Genomic DNA, 24,360 nt, shown 5'->3' with positions numbered 1-24,360 from the left:
GTGATCGAGCCATTCTCGAACGTAACTCGAACTGTCGAGCTTTTAGCAAAAAGCTTGAGTTCGAGTTCGATCTCGAGCACCCCCAAAATCACTTGAACATGAAATTGGCGAACCTCGAACATCGCTCATCTCTATTCATACCACCAAGCTCCTTTGACTGCTCTTTGGTCTTCACCATATTGGAGTTTGGAGTATGACTGTTTGAGGTTGTGGACAGGTGTATTTTATACTGATAAGTTTTAACAGGTGCCATTACTACAGGTAAAGAGTGGAGGACAGAGGAGCCTCTTAATGAAGAACTTTTAGGTCTTTGAGAACCAGAAATCTTGCAAGTTTTTAGGTGACCAAATACTTATTTTTCACCATAATTTGCAAAAAATATCTTGCCAAATCAGACAAAGTGATTTTCTGGATTTTTTTCTCATTTTGTCTCTCATAATTGTGGTCTGCCTATGATGTCAATCACAGGCCTCTCTCATCTTTTTAAAGCCTGCTTTACACACTACAAGATATCTTACGATGTGTCGGCGGGGTAACGTCGTAAGTGACGCACATCCGGCATCGTAAGGTATGTTGTAGCGTGTGACAGCAACGTGGAATTGCGATTGAACGAAAAACCGTTCATCGCATGCACGTCGTTCATTCCTGACCAATTGAACGTCAGATTGTTCATCGTACCCGGGGTAGCGCACATCGCAGTGTGTGACACAACGGGAGCGATGAACAGATCTCACCTGCCTCCTGCGGATCCCGGCCCACAATACGGAAGGAAGGAGGTGGGCGGGATGTTTACGTCCCGCTCAGCTCCTCCCCTCCGCTTCTATTGGCCGCCTGCCGTGTGACGTCGATGTGACGCCAAACGTCCCTCCCACTCCAGGAAGTGGACGTTCGCCGCCCACATCGAGGTCGTATGGAAGGTAAGTATGTGTGACGGGGGTTAATCGTTTGTGCGGCACTTTCAACAAATTGAATGTGCTGCACATACGATGGGGGCGTTGCAAATCGCATACGATATCGTATGCGAAATTGCAACGTGTAAAGCAAGCTTTAGTGGGAGAAATTGCACAATTGGTGGCTGACTAAATACTTTTTCCCCATTGTATATGCATTTCCCTTTTTATATTGAATTACTGAAATAAATTAACTTTTTGATATTCTAATTTATTGAGATGCACTTGTACATTTTTATCAACTACTAGATCAACTGATGATTTTTAGATGTGCGGTCCATGTCTTTTTCTTCAGCTGTAGCATACTGTGCAGTACGTCCCCTCTTTTTTTGGTTTACTTGGAGTAGCATGCCTCTCATATTTACAGTCATTTTTAATTAGCAAGAGACTGCAAGAGGGGTTCTGACATTTTTACTCTCAGTTCACAGTCTGTGAGCTTCTTGAAGGTGAGTTGTCCAGATCCTTTCACAGGGAGTTGGTGCCATGTTGCGGTGGTTTTGTATGGGGGGGGTTCATATAGTCTGATCAGAATGTTAAAATAAGAGCCTCATCTTCAGTTAAATAAATTTTTGCCTAGTGGCACTAGATCAATTAATGATATTTCATGTGCGGTCCTTGTCTTTTTCTTCAGCTATCACATATTACATTTTCCCCTTCACCCCTGGGCGATTTTCCTGTTATTATTTTTGCATTTTCCTCCCCTTCTTCCGAGAGCTATAACTTTTTTATTTTTCCGTTAATATTGCCATATAAGGCCCGTTTCACACGTCAGTGAAAAACAGTGACGTTTTTCACTGGCGTGTAAAACACCCACATGTCCCTGCGTGTGCCGTGATTCACGGCACACGTGGGTTGTCTAAGTGCAATCCGGGCTCCGTTATAATAATAATAATGAGCCGGCTTAGAAGCAGCAGGTAGAACGGGCTGCAGAGGACATTGCTGGACGCCGGGTGAGTAAAAATGTTTTTTATTTTAAAAGCACGTTTTTTTCTGGCACGTGTTTCACGGACCACACCACTGCGTGGTCCGTGGAACATCAGTGATGCCAGAAAAAAATGGACATGTCTCCGTGCGGCAAACACGCACACGCGGGTACGCCGCACGGAGACACGTGCAGTAAAAAATCACTGACGTGTGAGCAGACCCATTCATTATAATGGGTCTGCGTATGTCAGTGATTCTGGTACGTTTTAAAAAAAGCACAAACGTACCAGAATCACTGACGTGTGAAAGGGGCCTAAGGGCTTATTTTTCCAGGACAAGTTTTTCTTTTGAATGACAGCATTCATTTCACCATTTTTCCATGGAAAACAGGGAAAAATTCCAAATGTGGAGAAATAGTGAAACAAGTGAAATTCCACATTGTTTTTTTCTTTTTTTTTATTCACCATGTTCACTATATGGTAACACTGACATGTCATTATAATCCCACAGGTTTGTACGAGTTTGAAGATACCAAACATGTATACTTTTACTTTTATCTAAGGGATGAAAAAAATTCTGACGTTTATCCAAAGAAAGAATAGCACTTTTGTTGTCATTTTCTGAGACCCATAGCTTTCTCATTTTTGGGGATCTGGCGCTCAGGGATGCCTTATTTTTTTGTGTTTTGAGATGATGTTTTTAATTATAACATTTTGTGTAGATGCTCTGTTTTGATCACTTGTTATTCTATTTTTATGCAATGTTGTGGCAACCAAAAAACGTAATTTTAGGAATGCGCAAATATTGGCATCTTGAAGCAAGCTTGTACACAATGTTAAGAGTGGTTTTCCCTATGACAGCAATGAGGCACACAGTGTGCATCGCAGTTGTAGACTTCCAACCCCATGAACGTCTCGTTCTCGTTGCAGAATCATTAGCAGCAGCAGTTTAAGTGGCGAAAGCAATTTCTATGTGTTGTGGCACACATTTTTTTAGCCCATCCTGTTCACAAGCAGAACAGAGTACAAGTCTGACACATAGTGAACGACTGGAAAGGATGGTGCAGAAGTATCTAGAGCTCAATATGAATGTCACCAGGGGGTGAGGACCCTTTTGTATTTTGGTCTTCAAAATTGGAAGAATGGCCTGTGTTTGCCAGTAACGCCTTGGGGGTTTTGTCAGGCCCGACAGGCAGCATTTTTTTTGAGAATGTGTCTTCAGCGCTGCTGGTGGTGTCCTGACAAATAAACACGTCCAGCTGTCTCCTCAAGGTGTAGACCGCCTAACTTTCATCAAGATGATAAAAAAGAGGGAATCAGCTCACCACCATGTAGTCATTCCAGGAAGGAAAATCCGGACGGTGCTCGTGGGTCAAGAAGGCTTTAGTCAATCAAAAAAAGGCGGATCCCCAGCACAAAGAACGTCCATAGAAACTTGAAATAAAGTTAAAATTTCAAATAATTCCAATAATGGTTAAAAAAGGAGGAAAAAGGAATAAAACAACTCCTCTGATCTACCTGTTTCAGACGCGATCGTCCTTAGTCATGGACGCCCGCGTCTGAAATGCGTAGATCGGAGGAGTTATGTTTTATTCCTTCTTCCTCCTTTTTTAACCATTATTGGAATAAAATGAAATTTTTACTTTATTTCAAGTTTCTATGGACGTTCTTTGCGCTGGGGATCTGCATTTTTTTGTTTAATCAAGATGAACAAGTCATGGATCTCTAATGACTTTTCCATTCCAGTTGCAGACTGAACACTAGGTGTAGTTTTCAGTGTGCTGTATTCATCTGGCATTATTACAGTCTGTGACACCTTTGTTGTGGCTTAAGTGGCTGCTGTTGCTACTGCTACTGATGGTACATACAAGTGACTTAGTGGCACAACAATCAAATGGTGTATCAAATGCTGTTACTTATAATATTTGGCTTTTTTTTATGTATGAATGACATAATATTCCTCCTATACTTCCTCCTTTTGCTCTTTTGTTTCCTCCTGAGTCACGACAATCCAAATTTTTTGAAAATGGAGACTCTTATTCAGGTCTTATTGTTGTGTGTTGCCTGTAGAAGCAGGGGTCTCAGAGCACAAGGCCTACATACCTGTCACTTATCCACCTCCTAATGGTAACTTAATGGGTTCTCTGCGGCAATCAATGCCACTTTTCCTGTTGTCTGACTCTAACTTTTTGAAATGTGGAGACTCCAAATTAGGTCTCCAGGTTGTGTGTTGTCTGTAGTGGCAGGTGTCTCAGAGCACTAGGCCTACACATATCACTCATCCACCTGTTACTGGTCAATGTTTAAGCCTTTTCCTTGCATCCATGCTGCATCATTATACTATTTGTACTCTGGGGCAATAGATGTCACTTTTTCCTGGTGTCTGCCAGTAAGTTTTGGAAATGTGTAGACTCCAAGTTGGGTCTTCAAGCTGTGTGTTGTATGTAGTGGCAGGAGTCTCACAGGACCAGGCCTATGCCGGTCACTCACCTACCACCTATTAATTTTAACCTAATGTGAAATCTGTAAATGCTGATCCAGACCCTTTCTCATGCATGGCCCAGACCTAATTGCTGCACCATTATACTATTTGTATATTGGGGTAATTGATGCCATTTTCTTGGAGTCTCCTTGTTGTGAGTTGCCTGTGTAGGACTCCCAGACTAGCAGGCATGCAGCTACCTTTCGCTCATCTAACTCTCTTACTATAATTAAATGTGTCTAGCAATAACCATCTATGAAGCAAATCATGGTGCCCACCTGAGTGTGGCTGAGCAGAAAAGCAGTTTGAGATGTTGAATGAGGTATGAGGGCTCTTAAACCACCAGACCTACACTTTTCACTCATCCATCTCAATATCTCTTATGTTAGTAGTCTAGGAAGCTAATGACTTGTGCCACAATAGTGTGGCTCCACTGTAAAATGATTTGAGCTATTTTTGCAGTTTTTTTGTTCTTCCTAAAGGTGTTGTCTATGCCTTTGTTTTGCCCCCTTTGAATTCAATAGGGTTCGGATATGTTCATCGAACTGTTTGGGGAACTGTTTGTCGAACACAGATAAATTCGACGAAGACTAACCGAACCGAACCTTGCGAGGTTCGCTCATCTCTAGTCAGCATCTGTATTAATACAGCCTTATGTGTCTTGGTGGAACTTGTTGCACCAGATGTGAGGATGGGAGCTGTATTGTCTCAAGGACATGGTACGTCTGTTAGTAAACTGTGTCCATGTGCATTTTTCTCAAAGAAGTTATCTCCAGCAGAACTTAATTACAACATTAGTGATAGGAAACTACTCGCTATTAAATTAGTGTTTGAGGAGTGGCAATACTTTTTGGAGGGAGTGATTTATCCTTTTACTGTAATTATGGACCATTATAATCTCCCTTACCTCAAGTAGGCAAAATGTTTTACTCCAAGACAAGCTCAGTGGTCATTATTTTTTAATAGGTTTAACTTTGTCGCGACTTATCGTCCAGTGTCTAAAAACACGAAGGCTGATGCATTTTCCAGGACTTTTCCAGGGGTAATCTTGTGAGAAACCTGTGCTCATCCTGCAGAAGGGAGGGGTGGTAGAATCTGAGATTGAGATGCCCAGCATGAGGCACCATATGGGCTCCAAGCTAAAAAGTCATTTGCTCTCTTGAATCTTTGCCTTAGGAATCTAGAGGGCACATCATGATTCTGTCCTGGCTTGTCACCCTGGGGTAAGTGGTAGTCTGGATTTCTTACAGCACTGTTTCTGGTGGAACAAAGTTTGAAGTGATGTAGTGTCTCATGATTCTGCATCTGCCACCTGTGCGCATATAAGGCATCACACTTTCGTCCGTCAGGTTGTCTGCAGCCATTGAGTGTGGCTAGACCTTGGATGGACATTTCCATGGATTTTATTACAGATCTTCCTCATTCTGCTGGTAAATGAATCATTTTTGCTATGGTTCATAGGTTTTACAAAATGATTTTATTACCTCACTATCTTTACCCAATGCTAAAACTTTAACTCAGGTATTTATACAGTTAGGTCCAGAAATATTTGGACAGTGACACAATTTTCGCGAGTTGGGCTCTGCATGCCACCACATTGGATTTGAAATGAAACCTCTACAACAGAATTCAAGTGCAGATTGTAACGTTTAATTTGAAGGTTTGAACAAAAATATCTGATAGAAATTGTAGGAATTGTACACATTTCTTTACAAACACTCCACATTTTAGGAGGTCAAAAGTAATTGGACAAATAAACCAAACCCAAACAAAATATTTTTATTTTCAATATTTTGTTGCGAATCCTTTGGAGGCAATCACTGCCTTAAGTCTGGAACCCATGGACATCACCAAACGCTGGGTTTCCTCCCTCTTAATGCTTTGCCAGGCCTTTACAGCCGCAGCCTTCAGGTCTTGCTTGTTTGTGGGTCTTTCCGTCTTAAGTCTGGATTTGAGCAAGTGAAATGCATGCTCAATTGGGTTAAGATCTGGTGATTGACTTGGCCATTGCAGAATGTTCCACTTTTTTGCACTCATGAACTCCTGGGTAGCTTTGGCTGTATGCTTGGGGTCATTGTCCATCTGTACTATGAAGCGCCGTCCGATCAACTTTGCGGCATTTGGCTGAATCTGGGCTGAAAGTATATCCCGGTACACTTCAGAATTCATCCGGCTACTCTTGTCTGCTGTTATGTCATCAATAAACACAAGTGACCCAGTGCCATTGAAAGCCATGCATGCCCATGCCATCACGTTGCCTCCACCATGTTTTACAGAGGATGTGGTGTGCCTTGGATCATGTGCCGTTCCCTTTCTTCTCCATACTTTTTTCTTCCCATCATTCTGGTACAGGTTGATCTTTGTCTCATCTGTCCATAGAATACTTTTCCAGAACTGAGCTGGCTTCATGAGGTGTTTTTCAGCAAATTTAACTCTGGCCTGTCAATTTTTGGAATTGATGAATGGTTTGCATCTAGATGTGAACCCTTTGTATTTACTTTCATGGAGTCTTCGCTTTACTGTTGACTTAGAGACAGATACACCTACTTCACTGAGAGTGTTCTGGACTTCAGTTGATGTTGTGAACGGGTTCTTCTTCACCAAAGAAAGTATGCGGCGATCATCCACCACTGTTGTCATCCGTGGACGCCCAGGCCTTTTTGAGTTCCCAAGCTCACCAGTCAATTCCTTTTTTGTCAGAATGTACCCGACTGTTGATTTTGCTACTCCAAGCATGTCTGCTATCTCTCTGATGGATTTTTTCTTTCTTTTCAGTCTCAGGATGTTCTGCTTCACCTCAATTGAGAGTTCCTTAGACCGCATGTTGTCTGGTCACAGCAACAGCTTCCAAATGCAAAACCACACACCTGTAATCAACCCCAGACCTTTTAACTACTTCATTGATTACAGGTTAACGAGGGAGACGCCTTCAGAGTTAATTGCAGCCCTTAGAGTCACTTGTCCAATTACATGCATTACAGAGCTATGATTCCTAAACCCTTTCTCCGATTTGGATGTGAAAACTCTCATATTGCACCTGGGAGTGTGCACTTTCAGCCCATATTATATATATAATTGTATTTCTGAACATGTTTTTGTAAACAGCTAAAATAAAACTTGTGTCACTGTCCAAATATTTCTGGACCTAACTGTACGTGAAATTGTCAGACTGGAGTCACATCTATCATTGTTTCTGATAGAGGTACCAAATTTATTGCCAATTTGTTTGAGGGCTTTCTGCTCTTGCTTATTGATTAAACTGTCTCAATCATCGGCGTTCTATACGCAGTCTAATGGACAAACCAAGCACATAAATAAAAACTTGGAGCAGTATTTGCACTGTTTTGTCAAAGATAATCAGGAAGAGGGGTCCTCATTCCTTCCCCTTGCTGAGTCTGCTATCAATAAATGCCACCATGAATCCTCTGGATTATACCCTTTCTTTTGTGTCTTTGGTCATCTTCCCCAGTTCTGTACTTTTCTTATGGAACACTTGTCAGGGGTACCTGAGGAGGACCAATTGTGCTCAGCACTATTGTGTCGCCCAGGGACCAGGGGTACTCAGATCCGGGCCACAGAGTCACTTCTGTGGGTATCACGATGGCGTGACCCGGTCTGTGATCCCAGGCTCCACAGTAAAAGGGGATTTGGGTAAGGGGAATTGTCCGTGACGCCACCCACGGTTGTGGTGAGGTTGGAACACCACCGCTGCTTTGGATGGGGATCCCGGGAGCGATGGTATGGAGCAGCTAGATGTTATTTCTCCCCTCCGTGGGTAGGGGGTTGGTTGTCCCGGGGCCCGGTGATGGGGTAAGCAGGGAGCAGGGCGCAGTGCTGCAGTGCGGTGCCCGAGGGCACGGGTGTACTCACAAGAAAGTCACACGGAGTCACTGGTGAACTAAGAATTGCCGGTGTCCGCAGCCTCCGGTACGTGGGTGTTAGTGTCCCACACACGGTGCAGCAGCCCTTGTTGTTTCCTTCCCTGCAGCAAAGTGCCTTTTTCTCCTCTCTCTTCCTCTTTCTCCTCAGCCGGGAACGGGGAATTTACTCCCCTGTAGTGATCCGGGTACCCAGGTACCGAGGGGCCACCGCCCGGCTCCGGCTACCTGTTCTGGCCCCTTCCTCACTACGGCCTGTCCCGGCCCTTTTGGAGCACGCTTCACTCCCAGCCTGGGAGCTCAACTCCAGACCTCTGTACTGTCTGCCCTCCACACACTCTCTGCTCCAGCCCCTCCCCTCTCCTCTGCTTTTCCCTTACACTGGGGGCTGTGCTTTGTCTGGCTGCACCGGTGTGAGATCAGATTACCAAGGAGGATTAACTCTTTCTGTGACAACCTGGCTGTGCCAGGGCGTCACACACCCCCTTGGTAAAACACGGCCCGTCCTCGGGCCGGCTAGGCACCGACATTTATTAAAACTGGAAAAGAATAAACATTTTAAACATTTTCACACATGCATTTTCAACAATAGCAACGTAATGAGTCCTTTAATCACCCACCCAAACAACCTAGCCTTGGTGCTGCCCCTAAAACCCAGGCAGCACCCCTTGACCCCAGTCCAGGAACAGCCCCAAATTGGTCAACGGGACCGGTACTTCGCTGCCGTTGCGGCCGGGCGGACTGCCGGAGCCGTCGTCATCTCCGTCGCGGCCGGGCGGACTGCCGGGGCCGGTGGCAGGGTGGTGACAAAGGTGAGGCCTGGGGACCCCAGGTCTGGGTCCTCCCCAACAGGCGCTGCGGGCTCCGCTACCGGTAACAGGGGTAACGGGTCGGTGCATCGCTGCGGCGGCCTCTCCAGGAACCAAATGTTGGCAGAGTCCTGGCGTCCCTGCCTTTACAGTCCTTGTCACATAAGCTGCGGTTCCTTCTTTCTGCTCCCCCTTGGTACTCGGGAGCAGTCCTTCCAGCAGCTTTTAAAGTTTCTCTTTCGCTTCCGGTCCTCCGGAGCTTCACTTCCGCCCGCGTTCTAAGGGGGCGGAGCCTCTTTTTCGCGCCCGCCGCTCGGAGAAGAAGGCGCCAAGCTGTTGTTTTTGGCGCCTAAAATGGTGGCTAAAATGGCGGACTTCTGGATTTTTCCTCAGCGGGACGCCGCTGACGGACGGGGCAAGGCGCACTTCCTCCAGGTGACTGGATGGGTTCGATCCTGTTCGTGACGCCAAATGTGTCGCCCGGGGACCAGGGGGTACTCAGATCCGGGCCACAGGGTCACTTCTGTGGGTATCACGATGGCGTGACCCGGTCTGTGATCCCAGGCTCCACAGTAAAAGGGGATTTGGGTAAGGGGAATTGTCCGTGACGCCACCCACGGTTGTGGTGAGGTTGGAACACCACCGCTGCTTTGGATGGGGATCCCGGGAGCGATGGTATGGAGCAGCTAGATGTTATTTCTCCCCTCCGTGGGTAGGGGGTTGGTTGTCCCGGGGCCCGGTGATGGGGTAAGCAGGGAGCAGGGCGCAGTGCTGCAGTGCGGTGCCCGAGGGCACGGGTGTACTCACAAGAAAGTCACACGGAGTCACTGGTGAACTAAGAATTGCCGGTGTCCGCAGCCTCCGGTACGGGGGTGTTAGTGTCCCACACACGGTGCAGCAGCCCTTGTTGTTTCCTTCCCTGCAGCAAAGTGCCTTTTTCTCCTCTCTCTTCCTCTTTCTCCTCAGCCGGGAACGGGGAATTTACTCCCCTGTAGTGATCCGGGTACCCAGGTACCGAGGGGCCACCGCCCGGCTCCGGCTACCTGTTCTGGCCCCTTCCTCACTACGGCCTGTCCCGGCCCTTTTGGAGCACGCTTCACTCCCAGCCTGGGAGCTCAACTCCAGACCTCTGTACTGTCTGCCCTCCACACACTCTCTGCTCCAGCCCCTCCCCTCTCCTCTGCTTTTCCCTTACACTGGGGGCTGTGCTTTGTCTGGCTGCACCGGTGTGAGATCAGATTACCAAGGAGGATTAACTCTTTCTGTGACAACCTGGCTGTGCCAGGGCGTCACACAATCATCTACATAAGAAAAGGTTCAGAAACACTTGCATAACATGGCTTCTAAGTATAAGCGTGTGGCTGACTGTCGCTGTGTGCCTGATCCGGTCTTGTGTGGGTGATTTGGTGTTGTTGTCCACTAATAACATTAAGCTTAAGGTGCTGTCACTTAACTGAGGACCTCGGTTCATCGGTCCATTCAAAATTACTGCTGTCATGAATCCCTTGGCTTTCTGTCTGGCCTCACCATCTTTATATAAAATCAATAATGTCTTTCACAAATCTCTATTAAAGAAATTTGTGGGTTCGGGAGCTTCTCTGCCCACCCTCCACCTCCGGTCTTAGTTGATAGATCACTGGAGTTTCAGGTATTGAGAATAATAGATTCTTGGGTCTTTCGTCGTTCTTTACAGTACCTTGTTCACTTGCAGGGTTAAGTTCCTAAGTAGAGGACTAGGGTAACAGCCTCATATATACATGAGGAGCGTTTGATTACGGTATTTCATCCCCGTCATCTAGAGAGACCTTGTCCTTACGGTCCAAAGGAGGGATACTGTCACACAATGTTTCACTCTAAACTTGCCATGTGTCATGGCAGCATCAGATGCTGTTAAGACTACAGACTCCGACACTCCACACTATGATTTCTCTGGTGCTTTTGAATTACACAGGCAGGCTTGGTTATCGACCAGCTTTGTGCTCTTTAGTGATACGTGCGCTGTTGTGTTCCAGTAATTGCTGATTAACTGCATGTTGTTTGATTTGTTGTGGAATTACTCCTGTTGTCTGGTTATTTTTCCCTCCTTTTTATTTTTCTTCGTATCATTTGTTGTCTGATTACTTTGTGTGAGCATGCTGCGTGCTAGAATTTTGGTTTTCACAGTTTGTTCATACCTGTGGGTTCTACTGTGACACCCTGTCAAAACCAGGTAGTCACAAATAGGCCCCTGCATAACACCTTCCCTCACAAGGAAACACACAGCCGACCAGTAAACAGTGATACCAGTAAAGTGATAGATACACCAGTGGGCGTGACCAGGCGGTTGGAAGACTCCCACCCAGGGGTTTAGACAGCCCGGGGCGGGAAAAGCAGGCAGATCAGTTTGCAGATCAGTTCAGAGTAGTTGAGAGTGGAAGTCAGGCCTGTGTGTCAGGCCTGAAGCTGACTGACAGGTACGAGGGTAGGAGCCCTGGTGCCACTGGCTAAGAGACAGACAGTGGTCTCCTTCAGCAGGGGACGGGGAGACGGGAAGATGGCTCGGCAGAACCGAGGTAGACCAGGACAGGGTTGTAGCCCGCCGGTACCTACACCTGGGAGCCGACCGGAAACCGTGCACAAAGGGGGGGTACACGGACCCTGAAGCCAGCACCAGAACCTACTGGAACTGGTTAATGAATCGATTGAGGCCAGGACTAGAGGTCCTGTCCCACCCAAAGTCCCTCATAAAAGACAACAGCCCACCGATTAGGAATAAGAGGTCACCACCAAGGCCCATAGATCCCATGGGCCAGCGTCTGTGGGCACGGCTCCTTAGGCCACATCTAGCCGGGAGCGGACTCCTACATTTCACGATGGGAAGTCATTTCTACTTTAAAACTGTGCAGGAAAAGGATAGAGACCACCAGCCGGGTCAGGGATCCCGAATGCAACCGGCCGTGGCACCGGCCACCACCACCTTGGTTTACCAGAGACTTGTGTGTGTTACTAATCGTGAGTACTCCAGCACTCTCTGTGGTCGTCATCTCCCTGCACCAGTGCCACTGGTTCCCGGGGCCACCATCCCTGCCCACGGAGGGGTTAACAACTTGCTGCACAACATCTCCCCCGGTTGCCCCGTAACAGCAGCAGTGGTGTCCCACCTCACCACACACTGTGGGTGGCATCATTAACCTATTACGGCCTAGCCCGTACATCTACGTCCCCATTTTATTCGGCGTGTCTGCGAGACCCCCGGGTCCGGAGACCCTCGAGCCAACACCCCTGAAGGCCCGGATCCGAGCAGCGACCGACTGCTGGAACAGGGGCGGAACACTATCACTCCTGTCCTGGTCTTCCTCTGGGGTGGGAGAGGGGGAGTATTAGATCAGGGCTGGCCAGGAGCAGGGCAAGGATGGCAGCCCTGACATCTTCACCATTATATGTATCTCTGGGAGTAGGGTAGGGACAGCTAAGGCTCCCCTAGCCTGAGGGTGAGTCTAGGAACCCTGGTCCATGGATATTCCCTCACACCCTGGGAAAGCACCCCTTTAGTCCTCCAAATAGTATAATGCACCCCATAGTCCTCCACTAGTGTAGTGACTGATTTAAAAATAAATAAATAAATGCTCAATTTTCCTCTTTCCCCACTGCTCCAGTCTCTGCAGTGGCATGTGTTTTGCCACACTAAACATCTGAGATGTCAGAGTGCACGCACTTCAGGAGAATGATGTAGAAAGGAGCGTCTTCAGAGCACTCCCTCTTTCATCATTGCTTTCAACTGTATCGGCATCCACAATGTCGATACAGTTCAAAGTGCAATGCATTCCAGGGGGAGAGAGTGGAGCCCCATAATGGACTCGTGGTCTGGCTGGACTGTACAGTGGGTCTTCTACTGGCTGTCTTTGAATCCTTGTACCTCTGCCTTACTCCTTTGTTTGAATAGGATATTTAAAACAGAGGAGGTAGAAAGAGCAACCACCTGTTATTCAAAGACTGAAGGCAAGCAGAGGGGTGGGGAAATCACAGGCAAGTAGAAGAAGGAGTATACTGTCTGGCACCTGTGCAAAAAAATCTACCTAGCAGAAAAACTCAAATGGTAATTAAAGAAGAACAACAGATCGGATTTCTTCAACAAAAGTATTAATCAATGTTACAGTGCAATTACAACCATGTCTTTAACTGCATGAGAGGACACACACAAGCTAGGGACCCCAACGTAGAGAAATACTTTGGCGTAGTGTTGGGGCTCTATTGCATTGATCAATTCAGTAGCTAAATTTCTCTTGATTCATATGTTCATGGCAGTAATGCAGATTCCATTTTTCACATTTTCACTCTTGCATATAGCTATTGGATTTTTCAAGTCAGTATTCACACAGCAGTTTCTGCTATTTCATGTATTCCCCTTACATAGTCACTGGTGTGCATACCTTATCTCCCCATAGTGATGGTTTTTTTAGGTTTTTGCACCCAGTTTGGACTTAGAATGGTGTTCCAAACGTTATTCCTATTTGTTAGTATTTTTTCGTTTGTGAACCCTCCCCAACCACACCTATTGCCAATCCATATCATACGCATAAATAGCCTGGGTCTCAGCTTCCCATACACGGTAAGTTTTTTAACTGCATGAGAGGACACACACAAGCTAGGGACCCCAACGTAGAGAAATACTTTGGCGTAGTGTTGGGGCTCTATTGCATTGATCAATTCAGTAGCTAAATTTCTCTTGATTCATATGTTCATGGCAGTAATGCAGATTCCATTTTTCACATTTTCACTCTTGCATATAGCTATTGGATTTTTCAAGTCAGTATTCACACAGCAGTTTCTGCTATTCCATGTATTCCCCTTACATAGTCACTGGTGTGCATACCTTATCTCCCCATCACCCTGAACACACCATCCCCACTGTCAAACATGGTGGTGGCAACATCATGGTTTTGGCCTCATTTTCTTCAGCAGGGACAAGGAAGATGGCTAAAATTGATGAGAAAGTTGATGGAGCCAAATACAGGACCATTCTATGCCTGGATAACACGAGGAGTGGGGACAGGGTCCTCTCTCTTCCCCTACCTCTCTTCTGGGCCTCCCTGGCCTCTGCAACCTACATCTGAAAAGTAAACGCCGCATGGTACAATTGTTTGACGTTTAAGTCGTCCCATCCACCAATCTATCATACGCAAAACCTTGACAAAGGCCTAACACAGGCCGAAACGTTGGCTTTGCTCTATTGCGGTGGCGTTTTCTTTTTGCAAATAGTCTAATAAATAACACTTTTGCATTTATTCTTCGTGTCCTATTTGAGTGCTTGGGATTCATGATACAGTTGAGCGTTACCTTTCCCTTAAGCACCTCCCTCTTAAGGCAGTAGAGCCCAGCTTTATTCCTTCTGTAGGCAATACACACTTGTCTAATACTCACCTGGTTGTCGCCACACACTTGACACCATCTGAACCAAATAAGTTTATCATGGTGTCATCAGACCCATAGTACATGGTTCCAGTAATCCTTGACCTTTGTCTGCATGTCTTCAACAAACTGTTAGCTTTCTCATGCACTTTGTTTTAGAATAGGCTTCCTTTTGGGAATACAGCTATGCAGACCAATTTGATGCAGTGTGCGGCTGTTGGCCTGAGTACTGACAGGCTGAACCCCCACCCCATAAATCTATGTAGCAATGTTGACAACACTCATATGTCTATTTTGAAAAGACAATTTTTGGATATGACGCTGAGCTTGTGCACTCAATTTCTTTGGTTGACCATGGTGAGGCCTTTTCTGAGTTGAATCTGTCTTGTTAAACTGTTGTATGGTCTATGCCACCATGCTGCAGCTCAGTTTCAGGGTGTTGGAAATATTCTTATATTCTAGGCAATCTATATGAGGACCCACAATATTTTTTTTCAGCTCCTCAGAAAATTCTTTCAGTGCTATATAGAACTATCAGTGACCAAATTTATCAAAACTGCTCACCATTCCCTCCTGAAACCTTGTAACACTAGTGAGTTACATGACACTGGGTGGAAAAATGGCAAATTGGACTATTTTCACTTAGGGGTGTACTCACTTTTTTTGTTAGCGGTTTAGACATTAATGGATGTGTGTTGAGTTATTTAGAGGCCACACCAAATTTACACTTATGCAAGCTGTACTCTTACTACTTTACATTGTATCACTTATATTCAGTGTTAAAACTTGGCACACAATGTGTCACGGATGTGTCTGGACCTTCAGGTGCTGCTGCTGCTGCTGGGACCAGGTGCAGAAGGGCCCAGCGATCATCCAGACATTAACGGATGCTGTTCCTTTAAGGGCTTGATTTAGGTTTTTTTCTGTTTCCTTACTAGGTTGGAGGAGCCTTTCCTCCAGCTGGTAATTAAGGGCCTTTATAACGTGGGGCCTCTCACTCCACCAGTGCGGGTTATACTCTTCACTTGGAGAAGTTGCTAGCTCAGGAGTGTATGTTGCTTCAGACTACTGTTGCTGTATATTCTGAAGATTCCTTCTCAAGATAAGTTGTGACTTTCCCTTGTTGTGGCTTCAGACTACTGTTGCTGTACATTCTTAAGATTCCCTCTCAAGATAAGTTATTGTTTTTCTTTTTCCCCTTTTTTGCTCTTTATTTTTGTGCTTGCTTTTCACTCAGTGAATTGATGGGTGGTGGGATTATTGGTGGGTGGTGGGATTTAGTCCTAGAGTCTGGCTAGGAGACAGGGGCACGCTGGCGGGCCACACTGCCTAACCCTTATAGGTACCTGTGGTTTGAGGGCAAGAGCAGGGCCCCCCAGAGTCAGGGTCAGCGCAGGAGCCCCTGGCCCCCCCCCCCTTTGTGTTTCATCTTCCCTTATTCCCAGGAGTCCACTTGCTGGGTGTCTCTTCCCACACCCAGCATGACACAATGTGAATAGAATAACTGATTTATTTTTAAAGGTCATTTAAACAAACTTAGCACAAATGTTTTGGTATATACTTGACCTTTGTCAGTGTGTGAATTGGTGATGTTTGAACTTCTCACATAGAATTGCGAGCGCAGTGACTGTCACTGTACTCAAACGCCTATGAGAGCTGTATAATACCACAAAGTTGCACACTGATGCATGTAACGCCCATACCTGCATCCTTGCACTGTTCTGCTCCCCTCCCCTGGTGGGGACGCCATCACTCTAATCTTGGTAGCTGCCCAGGAGTGTCTCCTCCATCCCTGGTATTTGCTGCTGTCTCTCGGGACCTGTGGATTCCTCCCAAGAGTGCCGTAAGGCTGTGTTCGTGTACATGCCCCTTGCATGGCTGAGAGGCAGCAGGTATATAAAGGCAACCTCCCCTTAAGGGAGGTGTGTGGTTAATGAGTTCTATATGTTGCTAGTTCTCAGCTCCCTTGTCCTGCCACTGCTGTTACTGTACTGTATTCTGTTGCTGATTCCTGTCTGTGTTTCAGTGAATATCAAGGCTTCTGCTGCAACTGCCCACACCGGTCGTTCCTTAGATATCCACCGCCGCTGCTGCAAATATCCTCTCTGGCCACTCCTACAATATGTGCTGCAACTATAAACACTGGCTGCTCCTTGAAGATCCGCTGTTGCTGCTTCTACAACCAGAAACTATTTGAGTCTGAGGCGCCAGCTGGCAAGGTACCGTTGATCCCCCAGGGCTGCCCTTTGTCAGGTACCTACTAGTGTGTGTGTCTATTGCCACCTCCTGTGGGTTTAGTAAAGTCCCGATAGCCATTCTAGTTCGCACCTCCAGGCCAGTGATTGGTACTTTTGGTCGAGTGGATCCACTAACCCCTTGCTTCCCCTGCGAGCATTGCAACGAAAGTCGAGTATAGACTGAATTGTTTGTGCTAAGCTTGTTGGGTCACCTTAAAAAATACAGTAAATTACTTATTCCTCTATTCACATTGAGTGCCAAGTATTACTTCTGGACATGTATGTGGTTGGATCCTACTTGAGTACCACCTTGTCAGAATTGCCTTGTTAGTCTCTCCAACATCTTCAGTGTTCTCCCATGAAAAGATATAACATATTTATTAAAATGTGAGGGGTGTATTCACTTTTGCGATATACTGTAGAAATAATCCTGATATTAGAGGGAATTGGGGCAGTAACTTCTGCTAAACAGAAGCTACATACATATATTCTTTAAATAAATAAAACTTTGAAATGATAAACTTTGAATCATTCATTTACAATGATACAATGGGCTTTTGCTACAAATTAAAGAGTATTTCACCTTCTGCACTGCACTATATATAAATGGAATACTTAGCATGCCTTGCTGTCACGGGACAATTCAGCCCATGATCAAGCATTTTACCATAGTGAATTTGAATACACACATAATGAGATTAAATGTAATACCCCATTTTACCTTATTTTGGTTGGAATAAAACGTTGCAGTCAGATGTTGGCTTGGAGCACATAGAGGTCTAAGGATGTGTACACAACATGTTTTGTTCTGCTGCTCGTATGGTGTGAAAACTAAAGGCATTTCATAAGCAAATTATATCCTGTTCTAAAATGTAAAAAAAACCCTGATTGCAGTCTGGCCTGAAAAGTTTCTCTAGCTCAGACATCTTAGAAGATCTGCAACATAAGATGCACACAAAGGAAATAAAGGAAGCAGGACTCAATAAACCATTAAAATCATCTACTTGTGATTTGCTCTACTTTCCTTTGATAAGGTACAAAATGCCTCAATGATTTCAATATATGTGCAAATAAATGGCAATCACTAAACTAAAATCCATGTTAGGCCTCATTCACACATCAGCATTTGGTCAGTATTTTGCCTCCTTGTTTGTATGCCAAAACCAATAGTAGAAGTTACAGAGAAAAACTAAGAATGACACATGTTCTATGTTTTCGGAAACATTCCTGTTATTCCCATATAAATAATGATGCAAAATTTAACAAAAATACACGAGTGCATAAAGTCTTTTAGTATTTACTTAGAAATTTCTCAGGGTGCATGACATTTTAGAAGGGTCTGCTATAAGAGAACATTTATTATTATTGCAGAATGTCCAAAAACAATTTACATTGACCAATGTTCCATGAAGTATATTAGCTGACCAGTGAAATAGGCAGTCATGTTGAAGAACGCACACATTATACCATTTTTCACATAGTTCTTTTAAGTGCATGCTTACAATCATTAACAATATATGGAGGGTTATATGCCTACTCTACTTAGGAGAAACAGAAAAAATACATCATTAAACTATACTTACAATTAAACTCATGCTTATAACATTGTAAAAGGAATTAAAAACATAACACTGCAAAAGTTTTCCAAATCTACATATGCCCAAATATTTGCTTTTACAGTAAAATATAGATAGGAAAGATTGTTTCTAGAGTTGAGCGAGTACCTAACTATTCATGGTCGCTATACACATAACGAGCACTGTCTACTACTCTCGTATTCGTTCTGAATAGCGTGTGCAATACAAGTCAATGGGGAAAAACTCGCAATATAACGAGTAACATGAATGCCGTACTTTTTGTGCGAGTAGCGAATAATGCGGAATTCAGGTAACTCGTTACATTGTGAGTTTTCCCCATTGGTATTCAGAATGAATATGCGAGTAGTAGACAGTACTAGTTATGAGTAGAGTGAGTGTGAATATTAAGGTATTCACTCAACTCTAATTATTTCCCCTACATAACCTTAAAATAGTTGCTCTTTTGGAGCACACCACACCCCTGCTTCCATGCTTTCTGCTTGCCAGGGGCGTTATGTTCCTCAAAGACTGACAGTTTATACTAGCAGCAATGTCATGTTAATGCTTTAGCTTTCCACAATGCTGCTTGCAGAGGCAAAGCATCAGATCCAGCAATGCAGCCAACTTCAGAGCAGTGCTTACCTTTCAGACTCTCAACCACTATCTAATAAGACAGGCACCACTGCTGCAGAAGTGGCCGGTAAAGTAGACAGTAAAAATATAACATTAAAAATCCCATTATTCTTAATAGCAGAGAGGATTTTTAATAAGACATAATTTACAAAGTTGCTTGTACAAAGCACTTTGCAAATTTACCCATCTATGATGATGAGAAAACCCCTTTAATGCCAAGTATTAGTGCCTTAGTTCAAAAGTAATTATAGTTTATTACTATTACTTTTACGCTACCTAAGAAATGTAATGCTAGAGCTGAAAAAATAATATGCAAAAACAGAAGCAAAGAACTATTTGTATTAGGCCTTAATGCCTTATACTTAGTTATATAGTTCATTACTTTTTGTTGTCCCGCAAAGGAGATAACATGTAAAACTGCTTCATGGCTGATGAATACTTTGCCTTATAAAGTATTAGAATGTTATAATTCATTCAGTCATTTTAGAGTAGAAGTGACTTTATGCCAACTTCCTTTCCAAATGAAAGTCTGTATAATAAAATGTTCAATTAGGACTAGCAAAGCAAGAAATTGTGATTCTGTTTTATTTCAATCATTTTCAAAGCCAAGTTAACCAAGAAATTCACATTATAATATAGAACAAACGAAAATCTACAGTCAGGGAAAGAGAAACAGTGGCCAAAAAATATTTTTCATCCTAGCTTTTTGCCAATATTTTGATGGAGCATTGTAAATACACATTGAAAATCCACCTGATTGTTAGATTACGCTAAGGGAATACATGTTTAAATGTGTTGACTAGAGATTAAGTAAAATATTTGAATGCCATGGTTTGAGCAAATTTTCCCAGTAAATTCGAGTCACAAAGATTTTTTTCTAAATTGAATGTCCCAAAATATGCTCTGGAGGCTCTCTACACCCTAGAGATTAGGAAAGAGAAAATGGACATAAATATAATAGTTCTACTCACCAATCTGATCACTTCTCCGGCACCTTCTGCTCTTCAATGTGACCCTTGCTATCCATCTTCTTATCAATACTGTTGAGCTCTAAATCACTCTTCCCACTATACTAGGACTTATGACTCCGATGAGGCCCAGGACATTTCCGCTCAAGTGCGTATAGTTACAATATCCTAGTGTACCATGTCTCTGTGCTCACATGCAGCTCATATGAGAACCTTAAGTCCTAACCTGGACTGAAGATAGCCGGGGATTCAGTACTCAGCAGCAGTGAAAAGAAGATATGCTGAGGACAAGACGGGTGATGGTAAAGAACGATAGGGCCAGAGAGGTGAGCGGTAAGATTATTATAAGTATTTTTCTTTAATCAGAAGTGAGTTACGAAAAAGTCGCACTTTGGCGAAGGCAGACGTTTGTAACATTCCACTAGAATTAAATTATACTTGAATATATTCACTCATCTATAGCGCTAATAGGCGAACTCTAAATGGTAAGTTCACAGTAAACAGAGTAACAGAAATTCTTAATTTGTGTGAGTGAACTGTAGGTATAATTTTCCTCCATCAATAAAAACATTGCTACATAGTTACTCATCCTTGAAGGGAACCTGTCATTAAGTTTTCCCCGTATAAAGAATGGTCTTATATCCTGCATTCTAGAATGCTGTATAAATGTCCTGCAGATGATTTGCATAACATAAAATAAATATTTTATTATACTCACCTTCTGGGCAGTCCTCTCCTATGGGTATTGCTGTTCTTGATCCCGCTTCTCCTCTCTTCTTGTGATCGCTGTCCTGTTTCCCTGCTTTTTGTGGATGACACATCCTGTCATCCAGAGAGTGTCTTCAAATGTGCTCCAGAGCATGTGCACATCTGACTTCCCTGCCAATAGCAGAGCAAAGCATTGTAGTGCGCATGCACAAGTTTGGACTTTCCCTGCACATGCCCATTACAGTACTTTACTTGCCCTCGGCATGGCAAAGCGAAGTACACTTGTGCAGAAGTGCGATGGGAGAGACAGTGTGGATAACGTAAAATGTAATATCTGCACAAAGCAGGGAAAGAGGACAATTCCTGATCAAAACGTGCGACATCCATTGGAGCGGACCACTCACAGGTGGGTATAATAAAAAGATCTTTTGTACTTTATGCAATTTGGCTTAGGAAGATATAATACAGAATTCTAGAGGTCATCATTCCCAAACCATTCCCCTCTGGGATTCAAAGGTTCTTCAGTGGTAAAAGTAGGGCCATAGAACATATTGCGATTGCAGGACTCAATCATATACCTCCAGTAACTGTCTCATGTAAGAATGGCGCCTCAGTGTTACTTGTATCCCCTTTTATATTGTTGTACCTTTTTTAGATACTAGTGTGAACTATTCTAAATACATTGATATTAATTGTTCCATTTTTAATAGTGATGTCTATCATTCTACATTGCATAAATCACTGCAGTCATCGGTAAAGGTGTCAATAATTTTTGTAATAAAAATTACTTTTCAAAGGGTTTTTTCCCATTTTGTGTGATTAGGATCCTTTTTCGTAAAATGATTCTATGGCTTTATTTCTCAATAGCGCAACTGTTTTTTAAGGCCTGTACAACCACGCTAATAATAATAGAATAGTTATGCTGTGAAAACACTGAGAGGGAAAAACTAAAAAATTCAGCTTCTCAATAGGGACCAAAGCAAGCCTGTTTATTAAGGGTTAACAGAAAATTTACAACTATGAACAAGATTGATTTGTTTTTAACAGCATCAATTTAGCATCAATGTGCCATTATTTATTGATTATTTTTCCCACCTGCAGCAAAATCTTTTATAGTTCAACTGGATGTTATTAGGTTTGTGTTCTAATTAATAAATAGAAGTAAATATATAGATATATAAAGATATAAACATAGAACCACGGAAAAATAAATACTTTAAATTACAAAGAAAAGGTCAAACTTTATTAACCCCAGTTAGAACAATTCCAATGCAATTTTTATAAACCCTAAGCAACACAATGTTCTTCTCCACCTTCTAAGTCTTAAATTAATTACTATGTGCAATTTAGCAGCTCAATCATTACGGACAATGAGAGGATCTGGTAGGAGATGCACTAAAGCACTTCTATGTTTCGCATTATTCCCAAACAGTCATGTTGTCCATAATTGCCTCATGCTGCAATGATGCAAAACAACATTCTTCAGATTTCATTCAGAATACTGATGACTCCTTTCTCCTTCACCAAAACCAGGGCATTTATAACTGGAAAATTGTCCATGCATAACTACAAACAATGAAATTCACAATAATAGCAAAGACCCCGAATGAATCCTTTCCAGAACATCAATGTCCTCACACATCACAGACAAGTCTGCACTTCCCAAAGTCCTGAGCCCCATCCCTCCCCTCATTCTGGAGCTCTTCACTATTACTAGGTGCACATGGACCTAGCATGATAGTAACACATGCACACCAGCCCTGAGAGCGGCGTCTACCTAGTAACAGAAATCTGCATCCATCTCTCAAACAGGGGGATATTAATATTACCAGCTTATCCTGCAGCTTCTTTATTTCAATTCTATGCGGTAACTTCTATCCTTCTGTCCCTCTCCCACGCTCTAATTTTCCAGTAGCTACACAGCATAAGAATATCCCACAGTAGCCAGAAAGTGAAGGAGCCTGTCTGCAATCCAGGACGTGTCCTCAGCCTCCTTATTACTACATACAGTGACAGTGAAGGAGCAGCCGCTGTGTATTCAGACAAGCAGGGCGCAGACTGAATGGGGAGGATAGCCAATCTCCAGAATTCACACACATAGCAGATTGGGAGCTACCATTGCACTGTCAGGCCAGGGAGGAAGCCTGGAGAACAGAGGCCACAAAAGGGACATAATACACTGCAATCCTGCCATTTAGCCATGGATTGCCGGAAACTTCCTTTACATTCCTGCCAGTTCCAATTCATGGTACATAATCAAATCAAAGCCTGCCATTTAACTATCCCTGTGCTGAGCCTTCATTTTAATCCCTGCAAGTTCTAATGCATGGTACATAATCTATTCAAATCCTTCTGTTTAACTTTTTCTTTGCTGAACCTTATTTTTTTTCCCTACACGTTTTAATATCTTACTATGCATAATTCAGATGATGCTGTCCAGTAATCTCTTTGCTGAACCTTATTCTTATCCCTGGAAGTTTTCATTCTTTACTGGGCTTTCATTTTATCACTCCATTGATTCATTTATGATGCTATATCAATAAAAAATTGTCTCCTCACAGTATTGTAAGTTTAGCCGTTTAAGAGGTTGGGAAGCAAACTTAATACATAGATCTCTATACATTAAAGTCCCACTCCAGCGTATTTTCTTTCCAGCACTGGAGAGGCACTTTAAATGACTCCTACACCATGTATTTAACTCACCATCTGGCCTTTTCAACTTTTTTCGATATTGCTACGGTCCCATGGCGCTATTTTGTGACTGTAACTTCTGACTGGTCAGAAGTCAGAAGTTACGTCACAACCTCCCAATACATCTCATTCTCTATGAGAGCCAATAGGAGGCCAGAACTAGACTCTCTTTGAAATGTATTGAGTTGTGACCTCGTCGCGCTGCATGAAAACTGGAGCTGCTGGCAAGTCACAAACGGCCAGAGACCGACCTGAGCGATGAAGATGAAGATGAAGCTGCCAGATGGGGAGTATCAGACAGGGAACATGGAACTTACATTAAAATCTCCACTCCAGCAGTGCAATAGAAAAATGCTAAAGTGGTGTTTGATGTGCTGTTAGCATAGGTGAAACATTCTTCGTAGAGGTGGCATAGGGGAAGAAGACATCTTTTCAATGTGTTATATGCACTATTTCTTTGCAGTTATGCATGAAAATTGCACATGTCATTACATAGCTATGATTTCTTGAAGGATTAAAGTAATACATGTCTACAGCTTGACCATTATACCCAATTATTTCCCTGCATACGTTTTTCCAAGAATAATCCTCCATGGTCATTGCTTTTGTCTACATTTCAGCTGTTTGTTTCATCACTAAAACAATTTCATGGATATAATGGATTCTATCAAAATCTGTGCTTTCCCTATTCCTTCACCTTCATATGGCTCACAAGCTCTATTCACTTTCTTGAATAGCCTTAAACTATCTTGTTCTACTGTAAAACACAAAAGTCAGTCTCATAAATCACTGATACATCTGCTCTGTCTTCGTCTTGTTCTCCAGCTATTAGCCACATGATTAGTGATGGGCGGACCCGGACTGTAAAAGTCCAGATTTGCATAGTTTCAAACTTACCCAGGTGCCGGGCCTGGGCTTGGGATTCCGGGTGCTTATCCAGATCTGGCAACTCAGGAAATAAAAAAAAGCAAAAATAAAGAAAATAAGAATGAAGCAAGCGCTTCATACTTAGTGAGGATCTGGTGCGACTGTAACTGTTTCTATGGCCCATTTACTTTCAGAGGCGCTCAATACCTTCATTGCATATGCACTGCTTTCCCCACCCACCAGCCATCC

The 24,360-nt window shown here is 43.6% G+C and overlaps 1 long non-coding RNA gene across 1 annotated transcript in view; it reads right to left on the bottom strand.

The window, feature by feature from the left end:
* LOC142301311 (uncharacterized) overlaps positions 1 to 22,598 on the bottom strand; it is a 291,456-nt gene extending 268,858 nt beyond the window's left edge. Inside the window, exon 1 of the long non-coding RNA XR_012752755.1 lies at positions 22,383 to 22,598. This is a non-coding gene — a long non-coding RNA (uncharacterized LOC142301311). The remainder of the gene's footprint in view (positions 1 to 22,382) is intronic.
* Between the last annotated feature and the right edge of the window lie 1,762 nt (positions 22,599 to 24,360).

Source organism: Anomaloglossus baeobatrachus, chromosome 4 (assembly GCF_048569485.1).
Source record: "Anomaloglossus baeobatrachus isolate aAnoBae1 chromosome 4, aAnoBae1.hap1, whole genome shotgun sequence".
In the NCBI taxonomy this organism is placed as follows: domain Eukaryota; kingdom Metazoa; phylum Chordata; class Amphibia; order Anura; family Aromobatidae; genus Anomaloglossus; species Anomaloglossus baeobatrachus.
Note: the sequence above shows the minus strand (reverse complement) of the source record. Positions and strands in the feature narration are given on the sequence as shown.